Source organism: Oncorhynchus kisutch, unplaced genomic scaffold (genome assembly GCF_002021735.2).
Source record: "Oncorhynchus kisutch isolate 150728-3 unplaced genomic scaffold, Okis_V2 scaffold3444, whole genome shotgun sequence".
NCBI classification, from domain to species: domain Eukaryota; kingdom Metazoa; phylum Chordata; class Actinopteri; order Salmoniformes; family Salmonidae; genus Oncorhynchus; species Oncorhynchus kisutch.
In genome coordinates, this window is record NW_022265389.1 from 478,112 (window position 1) to 490,603 (window position 12,492).

The 12,492-nt window shown below is 43.4% G+C and overlaps 1 pseudogene; it reads left to right on the top strand.

Moving 5' to 3' along the window:
- LOC116371612 (F-actin-uncapping protein LRRC16A-like) overlaps positions 1-11,773 on the top strand; it is an 87,562-nt pseudogene extending 75,789 nt beyond the window's left edge.
- Positions 11,774-12,492: the final 719 nt, after the last annotated feature.

The window sequence follows — 12,492 nt, forward strand, 5'->3', positions numbered from 1 at the left end:
ATCCAGACCTATAGCCATGTTAACTCCCCAGTGTCTATATACAGACCTATAGCCATGTTAACTACCCAGTGTCTATATACAGACCTATAGCCATGTTAACTACCCAGTGTATCAGTGTCTATATTCAGACCTATAGCCATGTTAACTACCCAGTGTCTATATACAGACCTATAGCCATGTTAACTACCCAGTGTATCAGTGTCTATATCCAGACCTATAGCCATGTTAACTCCCTATGCTCTGCTCTGTGTACAGACCTATAGCCATGTTAACTACCCAGTGTCTATATACAGACCTATAGCCATGTTAACTCCCTATGCTCTGCTCTGTGTACAGACCTATAGCCATGTTAACTACCCAGTGTCTATATACAGACCTATAGCCATGTTAACTCCCTATGCTCTGCTCTGTGTACAGACCTATAGCCATGGTAACTCCCTATGCTCTGCTCTGTGTACAGACCTATAGTCATGTTAACTCCCCAGTGTCTATATACAGACCTATAGCCATGTTAACTCCCTATGCTCTGCTCTGTGTACAGTCCTATAGTCATGTTAACTCCCTATGCTCTGCTCTGTGTACAGACCTATAGCCATGTTATCTCCCTATGCTCTGCTCTGTGTACAGACCTATAGCCATGTTAACTCCCTATGCTCTGCTCTGTGTACAGACCTATAGCCATGTTAACTCCCTATGCTCTGCTCTGTGTACAGACCTATAGCCATGTTAACTACCTATGCTCTGCTCTGTGTACAACTCTGAGAACATTCTCCTTTATTCAAAACTTTATTTATCCAAGTCTGTCTCATTGAGATATAATATCTCTTTAGCAAGAGAAACCTCTTTTCAGGCGTCCAGGAAACAGTATCGCTACAGTATGTAAACAGCCGTGGCTGTTAGCGATCAGGCTTTAAAGGTCAATGGTAAGAGGTCTCTCAGGAATTAGGAATCCCAGACTATTACTGGGACACAAAGCCTCTCTGTTGTGTTGGAGATGGACACGCCACAGACAGTTGAGATGGTCATGGACAGTGATGCTAGTGATTCTCTGGAGCTGTGTAGAACCCCTGTAGGTCTGTAGTTCACCCTCTGTCAGGATGGGTTTGACATTGTTATTGACTGTTTGAGCTGTGTAGAACCCCTGTAGGTCTGTAGTTCACCCTCTGTCAGGATGGGTTTGACATTGTTATTGACTGTTTTAGTACTCGCATAATATATGTTATTCAAGCACTTTAGGAACCTATTTTTAGAACACAAGGCACTGGAAGTTAAAAAAATATGTCTGCATTTATCTACAGTATACTGTATGCCAACAGTGCACAATATCTAATTTATTATAACGATTACAGGTAACGAATCCCATTTCGGGGCGGCAGGGTAGCCCAGTGGTTAGAATGTTGGACTAGTAACCAGAAGGTTGCAAGTTCAAACCCCCGAGCTGACATGGTACAAATCGAACAGGCAGTTTAACCCACTGTTCCTAGGCCGTCATTGAAAATAAGAATTTGTTCTTAACTACCCAAATACACTTCAATAAAATGGCTAAACTGCCTCATATATACATACAGTACCAGTCATATATATATACAGTACCAGTCATATATATATACAGTACCAGTCATATATATATACAGTACCAGTCATATATATATACAGTACCAGTCATATATATACAGTACCAGTCATATATATATACAGTACCAGTCATATATATATACAGTACCAGTCATATATATATACAGTACCAGTCATATATATATACAGTACCAGTCATATATATATACAGTACCAGTCATATATATACAGTACCAGTCATATATATACAGTACCAGTCATATATATACAGTACCAGTCATATATATATACAGTACCAGTCATATATATATACAGTACCAGTCATATATATACAGTACCAGTCATATATATATACAGTACCAGTTCATATATATATACAGTACCAGTCATTACTATATACAGTACATCTATATACAGTACCAGTCATATATATATACAGTACCAGTCATATATATATACAGTACCAGTCATATATATACAGTACCAGTCAAACGTTTGGACACAACCTACTCATTCAAGGGTTTTTCTTTATTTTTACTATAAAGCAGGCACACATATAACGTCTGAGAGTTGACAGTGCATGAGGTCAAAGGAATTGTCCTAGAGCTCCGAGACAGGATTGTGTCGAGGTACAGATCTGGGGAAGGGTACCCAAAAAGATGTCTGCAGCATAAATGGCCCCAAGGAAACAGTGGCCTCCTTCATTCTTAAGTGGAAGAGGTTTGGAACCACCGAGACTCTTCCTAGAAGCTGGCAGCAAGGCCACAACTGAGCAATCGGGGGAGAAGGGCCCTGACCAAGAACCAGATGGTCACTCTGACAGAGCTCCAGATTTCCTCTGTGGAGATGGGAGAACCTTCCAGAAGAACAACCTGCAGCACTCCACCAATCAGGACTTTATGGTAGAGTGGCCAGACGGAAGCCACTCCTCAGTAAAAGGCACATGACAGCCCGCTTGGAGTTTGCCAAAAGGCACCTAAAGGACTCTGACCATGAGAAACAAGATTCTCTGGTCTGATGAAACCAAGATTGAACTCTTTGGCCTGATTGCCAAGCGTCACGTCTGGAGGAAACCTGGCACCATCCCTATGGTGAAGCATGGTGGTGACAGCATCATACTGTGGGGATGTTTTTCAGTGGGAGGGACTGGGAGACTCATCCAAGATGAACAAAGCAAAGTACAGAGAGATCCTTGATGAAAACCTGCTCCAAAGCACTCAGGACCTCAGACTGGGATTAAGTTTCACCTTCCAACAGGACAAGGACCCTAAGCACACAGCCAAGACAACGCAGGAGTGGTAGCGCAGGAGTGGCTGAATGTCCTTGAGTGGCCAAGTCAGAGCCCGAACTTTAACCCGATCGAACATCTCTGGAGAGACCTGAAAATAGTTGTGCAGCAACACTCCCCATCCAACCTGACAGAGCTTGAGAGGATCTGCAGAAAAGAAAGGGAAAAACTCCCCAAATACAGGTGTGCCAAGCTTGTAGCATCATACCCAAGAAGACTCAAGGCTGTAATCGCTGCCAAAGTTGATTCAACAAAGTACTGAGTATTAATTTATTTTTTTTACCCCTTTTTCTCCCAAATATCATGGTATCCAATTGGTAGTTACAGTCTTGTCTCATCGCTGCAACTCCCCTACGGACTCGGGAGAGGCGAAGGTCGAGAGCCGTTCATCCTCTGAAACACGACCCAACCAAGCCGCACTGCTTCTTGACACAATGCCCACTTAACCCAGACGCACCAATGTGTCGTAGGAAACGCCGTACAACTGGTGACCGTGTCAGCGTGCACTGCACCCGGCCCGCCACAGGAGTCGCTAGTGCGCGATGGGTCAAGGACATCCCTGCTGGCCAAACCCTCCCCTAACCCGGACGACGCTGGGCCAAACCCTCCCCTAACCCGGACGACGCTGGGCCAAACCCTCCCCTAACCCGGACGACGCTGGGCCAAACCCTCCCCTAACCCGGACGACGCTGGGCCAAACCCTCCCCTAACCCGGACGACGCTGTGCCAAACCCTCCCCTAACCCGGACGATGCTGGGCCAAACCCTCCCCTAACCCGGACGACGCTGGGCACATTGCGCGCTGCCCCATGGGTCATCCAGTCACAGCCGGCAGAGACAGAGCCTGGTCTCGAACCCAGAATCTAGTGGCACAGCTAGCACTGTGATGCAGAGCCATAGACCACTGCCCCACTCGGGAGGCCTAGTTGTTTTTGTTTTTAGTACATTTACAAACATTTCTAAAAACCTGTTTTTGCTTTGTCATTATGGGGTATTATCGATGAGGAGAAAAATATATATAATTTAATCAATTTTACAATAATGCTGTAACGTAACAAAATGTGGAAAAAGTCAAGGGGTCTGAATACTTCCTGAATGCACTGTATATGAAACTATTACAACTATGTTGCTGTTTGAAAAGAGAAGTATGAATGAAGTACAGAAATTAATGCAGAACAATGTGCAGAAGTGCCAGTGTTTATATAGTATAAACCATTCACCTACATCTGATCTGAGTCATATTGGTTCTGTTATGTGTTTATATAGTATAAACCAGCCACCTACATCTGATTGAGTCAGATTGGTTCTGTTATGTGTTTATATAGTATAAACCAGTCACCTACATCTGATTGAGTCAGATTGGTTCTGTTATGTGTTTATATAGTATAAACCAGTCACCTACATCTGATCTGAGTCAGATTGGTTCTGTTATGTGTTGTATAGTATAAACCAGTCACCTACATCTGATCTGAGTCATATTGGTTCTGTAATGTGTTTATATAGTATAAACCAGTCACCTACATCTGATCTGAGTCAGATTGGTTCTGTTATGTGTTGTATAGTATAAACCAGTCACCTACATCTGATCTGAGTCATATTGGTTCTGTTATGTGTTTATATAGTATAAACCAGTCAGCTACATCTGATCTGAGTCATATTGGTTCTGTTATGTGTTTATATAGTATAAACCAGCCACCTACATCTGATCTGAGTCAGATTGGTTCTGTTATGTGTTTATATAGTATAAACCAGCCACCTACATCTGATCTGAGTCAGATTGGTTCTGTTATGTGTTTATATAGTATAAACCAGCCACCTACATCTGATCTGAGTCAGATCGGTTCTGTAATGTGTTTATATAGTATAAACCAGTCACCTACATCTGATCTGAGTCAGATTGGTTCTGTTATGTGTTTATATAGTATAAACCAGCCACCTACATCTGATCTGAGTCAGATCGGTTCTGTTATGTGTTTATATAGTATAAACCAGCCACCTACATCTGATCTGAGTCATATTGGTTCTGTTATGTCTTTATATAGTATAAACCAGTCAGCTACATCTGATCAGAGTCATATTGGTTCTGTTATGTGTTGCATAGTAGTCACTTGGCCTGAGATATGGCTGTAGACTCCTATAGACTCTAACAACCTGAGGACTCATGTCTCACTAGTCTTCTGCTGTCGTAACAATGCTATCCTGAACCTAGTAGCCTGTTAAGCTGTAACCTGTGTTCTGTATCAGCCTTCTAGTGGTGTTGTTGTCCTGTGTCTGTGTGACAGGAAGCTGATGAAGAAGCTGAGTATGGAGCCTCCGGAGAGGATCACCAGCCTACAGACTCTATGGGACAACCACAAAGTAGCAGAACCAGGACCGTGTGGTGAATACAATACCTTATTGTGTGTGTGTGTGTGTGTGGTGTGTGTGTGTGTGTGTGTGTGTGTGTGCGCCCGCATATCACTACATTGACCCTCCTCTCTCCTATATCTGTGTTCTGTTGCGTCTGGATGTGGATGTGTATCACTACATTGACTGTCCGCTCTCTCTCTCTCTCTCTGTCTCTGTCTCTCTGTCTCTCTGTCTCTGTCTCTGTCTCTGTCTCTCTCTCTCTGTCTCTGTCTCTCTGTCTCTCTCTCTCTGTCTCTCTGTCTCTGTCTCTGTCTCTGTCTCTCTGTCTCTCTCTCTCTGTCTCTCTCTCTCTGTCTCCCTCTCTCTGTCTCTCTGTCTGTCTCTGTCTCTCTCTCTCTGTCTCTCTGTCTGTCTCTGACTCTGTCTCTCTCTCTCTGTCTCTCTCTCTCTCTGTCTCTCTGTCTGACTCTGTCTCTCTCTCTCTCTCTCTCTCTCTCTCTCTCTCTCTCTGTCTCTCTGTCTCTCTCTCTCTGTCTCTCTCTCTATATATATATATATATCTGTCTCTCTCTCGGTCTCTGTCTCTCTCTCTCTCTCTCTCTCTGTCTCTCTCTCTCTCTCTCTCTGTCTCTCTCTCTCTCTCTCTCTCTGTCTCTCTGTCTCTCTCTCTCTCTCTCTCTCGTCTCTCTCCTGTCTCTCTCTCTCTCGGTCTCTCTCTCTGTCTCTCGGTCTCTCTCTCTCTGTCTCTCTCTCTGTCTCTCTCTCTGTCTCTCTCTCTCTCTCTCTCTCTGTCTCTCTCTCTCTGTCTCTCTCTCTCTATATATATATACAGTGCCTTGCGAAAGTATTCGGCCCCCTTGAACTTTGCGACCTTTTGCCCACATTTCAGGCTTCAAACATAAAGATATAAAACTGTATTTTTTTGTGAAGAATCAACAACAAGTGGGACACAATCATGAAGTGGAACGACATTTATTGGATATTTCAAACTTTTTTAACAAATCAAAACGGAAAAATTGGGCGTGCAAAATTATTCAGCCCCTTTACTTTCAGTGCAGCAAACTCTCTCCAGAAGTTCAGTGAGGATCTCTGAATGATCCAATGTTGACCTAAATGACTAATGATGATAAATACAATCCACCTGTGTGTAATCAAGTCTCCGTATAAATGCACCTGCACTGTGATAGTCTCAGAGGTCCGTTAAAAGCGCAGAGAGCATCATGAAGAACAAGGAACACACCAGGCAGGTCCGAGATACTGTTGTGAAGAAGTTTAAAGCCGGATTTGGATACAAAAGATTTCCCAAGCTTTAAACATCCCAAGGAGCACTGTGCAAGCGATAATATTGAAATGGAAGGAGTATCAGACCACTGCAAATCTACCAAGACCTGGCCGTCCCTCTAAACGTTCAGCTCATACAAGGAGAAGACTGATCAGAGATGCAGCCAAGAGGCCCATGATCACTCTGGATGAACTGCAGAGATCTACAGCTGAGGTGGGAGACTCTGTCCATAGGACAACAATCAGTCGTATATTGCACAAATCTGGCCTTTATGGAAGAGTGGCAAGAACAAAGCCATTTCTTAAAGGTATCCATAAAAAGTGTTGTTTTAAAGTTTGCCACAAGCCACCTGGGAGACACACCAAACATGTGGAAGAAGGTGCTCTGGTCAGATGAAACCAAAATTGAACTTTTTGGCAACAATGCAAAACGTTATGTTTGGCGTAAAAGCAACACAGCTCATCACCCTGAACACACCATCCCCACTGGCAAACATGGTGGTGGCAGCATCATGGTTTGGGCCTGCTTTTCTTCAGCAGGGACAGGGAAGATGGTTAAAATTGATGGGAAGATGGATGGAGCCAAATACAGGACCATTCTGGAAGAAACCTGATGGAGTCTGCAAAGACCTGAGACTGGGACGGAGATTTGTCTTCCAACAAGACAATGATCCAAAACATAAAGCAAAATCTACAATGGAATGGTTCAAAAATAAACATATCCAGGTGTTAGAATGGCCAAGTCAAAGTCCAGACCTGAATCCAATCGAGAATCTGTGGAAAACTGAAAACTGCTGTTCACAAATGCTCTCCATCCAACCTCACTGAGCTCGAGCTGTTTGCAAGGAGGAATGGGAAAAAATGTCAGTCTCTCGATGTGCAAAACTGATAGAGACATACCCCAAGCGACTTACAGCTGTAATCGCAGCAAAAGGTGGCGCTACAAAGTATTAACTTAAGGGGGGCTGAATAATTTTGCACGGCCAATTTTTCAGTTTTTGATTTGTTAAAAAAGTTTGAAATATCCAATTGTCCCACTTGTTGTTGATTCTTCACAAACAAATACAGTTTTTATATCTTTATGTTTGAAGCCTGAAATGTGGCCAAAAGGTCGCAAAGTTCAAGGGGGGCCGAATACTTTCGCAAGGCACTGTATATATATCTCTGTCTCTGTCTCTGTCTCTCTCTGTCTCTGTCTCTGTCTCTGTCTCTGTCTCTGTCTCTCTCCTCTCTCTCTCTCTCTCCCTCTCTCTCTCTCTCTGTCTCTCGGTCTCTCTCTCTCTGTCTCTCTGTCTCTCTCTCTCTCTCTTGTCTCTCTCTCTGTCTCTCTCTCTCTCTGTCTCTCTCTCTGTCTTCTCTCTCTCTCTCTATATATATTATATCAATTCAATTCAATTCAAGGGCTTTATTGGCATGGGAAACATGTGTTAACATTGCCAAAGCAAGTGAGGTAGATAATATACAAAGTGAATATATAAAGGGAAATAAACAATAAAAATTAACAGTAAACATTACACATACAGAAGTTTCAAAACAATAAAGACATTACAAATGTCATAATATTATATATATACAGTGTTTTAACAATGTACAAATGGTAAAGGACACAAGATAAATAAATAAGCATAGATATGGGTTGTATTTACAATGGTGTGTGTTCTTCACTGGTTGCCCTTTTCTCGTGGCAACAGGTCACAAATCTTGCTGCTGTGATGGAACACTGTGAATTTCACCCAGTAGATATGGGAGTTTATCAAAATTGGATTTGTTTTTCGAATTCTTTGTGGATCTGTGTAATCTGAGGGAAATATGTCTCTGGGCAGGAGGTTAGGAAGTGCAGCTCAGTTTCCACCTCATTTTGTGGGCAGTGAGCACATAGCCTGTCTTCTCTTGAGAGCCATGTCTGCCTACGGCGGCCTTTCTCAATAGCAAGGCTATGCTCACTGAGTCTGTACATAGTAATAGGGCATATATCTCTCTCTCCCCTCTCCAGGTGGTTTCTCTCAGATGTACAGATGTGTGTGTGGACTGGCTGGGTCTGCCCTACAGAGAGGAAGTTCAATGGGTCAGTATCCTCTTGGCTAACTAATAATTATTTATGACTAAATTTATTATTATTATCAGGTGTGTTTTAACATTTCCTTACATCTGGGGAATGACACGAGGTTTGTGTTCATGTCCATGTTGTCTTGTCGGTTCAATAGAAGATGTAGCCTAGGTACTGTAGGTTCTAGAATCACTATGACAGTGGTGACACACCTACTCTAACAGTCATTTCCTGTCTAATCAAATCAGAGTTTATTGGTAGCGAACACAGATTTGTAAATGTTATTCTTCTGTTTCCAGCTCCAACAGTGCAGTAATATCCAGTACACATCTATCACACTTAGCAGGATGTAGACACACCGTTTGCTGCCATAAAATGTGCTTAGAAATCATTTGTTAATTCTTCATCTTGAAGTGCTCGATTCATTTAACGTAGCTATTTGATTACTATGACAGTGGTGAGAAGGAAGCTCACAGTCTGTTTCCTGTCACGTCTTCTAGGACGTAGACACCATCTATCTGACTCAAGACACACGGGATCTCAGCCTTCAGGACTTCAGTCATCTGGAGAATAGGTGAGTCACTAGGTTCAGACACACGGGATCTCAGCCTGCAGGACTTCAGTCATCTGGAGAATAGGTGAGTCACTAGGTTCAAGACACACGGGATCTCAGCCTGCAGGACTCAGTCATCTGGAGAATAGGTGAGTCACTAGGTTCAAGACCACACGGGATCTCAGCCTGCAGGACTTCAGTCATCTGGAGAATAGGTGAGTCACTAGGTTCAAGACACACGGGATCTCAGCCTGCAGGACTTCAGTCATCTGGAGAATAGGTGAGTCACTAGGTTCAAGACACACGGGATCTCAGCCTGCAGGACTTCGAGTCATCTGGAGAATACGGTGAGTCACTAGTGTATCTCATGCACTGTAGTACTCTATCATGGCAGCTACTGAACAGTAATACAGTAATACACTTTGTCATGTTTTTCTAACATTAATGTTTAAAGGGACAAAGCAATAGCAAAGCGTTGTCCCACTACTGTTTGTGTAAAAAGCTGAGGGATGTGGCTAAAGTAACCAGTCTCAGATGATAGACAGGGCTCTCGGGTGGAAGGACTGACCATCCAGGATATACAGTCGTGGCCAAATTTTGACAATGACACAAATATGAAGTCTGCTGCCTCAGTTTGTATGATGTCAATTTGCATATACTCCAGAATGTTATGAAGAGTGATCAGATGAATTGCATTTAATTGCAAAGTTCCTGTTTGCCATACAAATTAACTGAATCCCCCCAAAACATTTCCACTGCATTTCTGCCTGCCACAAAAGGACCAGCTGACATCATGTCAGTGATTCTCTCGTTAACACAGGTGTGAGTGTTGACGAGGACAAGGCTGGCGATCACTCTGTCATGCTGATTGAGTTCGAATAACAGACTGGAAGCTTCAAAAGGAGGGTGGTGCTTGGAATCATTGTTCTTCCTCTGTCAACCATGGTTACCTGCATGGAACACGTGCCGTCATCATTGCTTTGCACAAAAAGAGCTTCACAGGCAAGGATATTGCTGCAGTAAGATTGCACCTAATTCAACCATTTATCGGATCATCGAGAACTTCAAGGAGAGCGGTTGAATTGTTGTGAAGAAGGCTTCAGGGCGCCCAAGAAAGTCCAGCAAGCGCCAGGACCGTCTCCTGAAGTTGATTCAGCTGCGGGATCGGGGCACCACCAGTACAGAGCTTGCTCAGGAATGGCGGCAGGCAGGTGTGAGTGCATTTGTACGCACAGTGAGGCGAAGACTTTTGGAGGATGGCCAGGTGTCAAGAAGGGCAGCAAAGAAGCCACTTCTCTCCAGGAAAAACATCAGGGACAGACTGATATTCTGCAAAAGGTACAGGGATTAGACTGCTGAGGACTGGGGTAAAGTCATTTTCTCTGATGAATCCCCTTTCCCATTGTTTGGGGCATCCGGAAAAAAGCTTGTCCGGGGAAGACAAGGTGAGCGCTACCATCAGTCCTGTGTCATGCCAACAGTAAAGCATCCGGAGACCATTCATGTGTGGGATTGCTTCTCAGCCAAGGGAGTGGGCTCACTCACACTTTTGCCTAAGAACAAAGCCATGAATAAAGAATGGTACCAACACATCCTCAGAGAGCAACTTCTCCCAACCATCGAGGAACAGTTTGGTGGTGAACAATGCCTTTTCCAGCATGATGGAGCACTTTGCCAGAAGGAAAACGTGATAACTAAGTGGCTCGGGAACAAAACATCGATATTTTGGGTCCATGGACAGGAAACTCCTCAGACCTTAATCCCATTGAGAATTTGTGGTCAATCCTCAAGAGGCGGGTGGGACAAACAAAAACCCACACATTCTGACAAACTCCAAGTATTGATTATGCATGAATGGGCTGCCATCAGTCAGGATGTGGCCCTGAAGTTAATTGACAGCATGCCAGGGTGGATTCCAGAGGTCTTGAAAAAGAAGGTCAACACTGGCAAATATTGACTCTTTGCATCAACTTCATTGTAATTGTCAATAAAAGCCTTTGACACTTATGAAATGCTTGTAATTATACTTCAGTATCCATAGTAAACATCTGACACAAATATCTAAAGACACTGAAGCAGGAAACTTTGTGGAAATTAACATTTGTGTCATTCTCAAAACTTTTAGCCACGACTGTTTGCATTAACTTTGTTGACAAACAATCGAGTTATAAACACAGTTCTATTTTAAGTTGTGATGGGTATGACAGTTGATGGGGCATTTATAAATTATATTCTTCAAGAACCAATGGGTACATATCATTCATATATAAGTCTAAAAATGTATGTAGCAACTGCATCTTGTCCCTTTTAAATGTGTAACGTTTCACTTTGTAATTCAATTCTGTAATTTAAATTCTTAAATGCTGTAAATTTCATATTATAATGGTGATTATTTGAAATGTAAAAAAATAAATATGCATTGACATTGTCTTTAACCTCCTGATATGGGTTTACTGAACCAGCCTTCATCCATTCTCCCAAGGTGTTTAAATCCCAAGGTGATTGATATTGTCTCTGTGTCCCTGGCAGGGATCTAGTGGCTATAATAGCAGTGTTGGAGTACAACCAATGGTTCACAAAGCTCTCCACAAAGGATTGTAAACTGGTGAGTTAAACTGAGCCTTCGTACCCCCACTCTGTCTGCCTCTGTCTCCTCCCTTTCCTCATCTCTCTGTCTGTCTCTCTTTCTGTCTGCCTCTGTCTGTCACTCAGTCTGCCTCTCGCTCTCTCTCTCTCTCTCTGTCTCTCTCTCTGTCTGTCTCTCTGTCTGTCTCTGTCTCGCTGTCTGTCTGTCTCTCTGTCTGTCTCTGTGTCTGTCTCGCTGTCTCTCTGCCTGTCTCTCTGCCTGTCTCTCTGTCCGTCTCGCTGTCCGTCTCTCTGTCTGTCTCTCTGTCTGTCTCTCTGTCTGTCTCTCTGTCTGTATCTCTGTCTGCATCTCTGTCTGTCTCTCTGTCTGTCTCTGTCTGTCTGTCTCTCTGTCTGTCTTTCTCGCTGTCTGTCTCTCTCTCTGTCTCGCTGTCTGTCTCTCTGTCTGTCTCTCTGTCTATATCTCTGCCTGTCTCTCTGTCTGTCTCTCTGTCTGTCTCTCTGCCTGTCTCTCCCCCACAGCAGAACAGTCAGGTGTTTCCCTGTGATAAGACTCTTCATTCCACAAAGAACAGTGGGTATCAGTTACACAGTGTCAGTCCAGCCAAGTATCTCAGACACAACCTGAACATCCTTTCCCCCTAGTCTTGTCAACTATTACTCAGTTCCATCATGGAGGACATACACACACACACACATACACACACACACACACACACACATATACACACACACACACACACAAAGCAGACCAAAAGGTTTTGTGGGGGTAATTAGACTCTGAATGTTAATGTCCTTGTATTGACTATGGAGT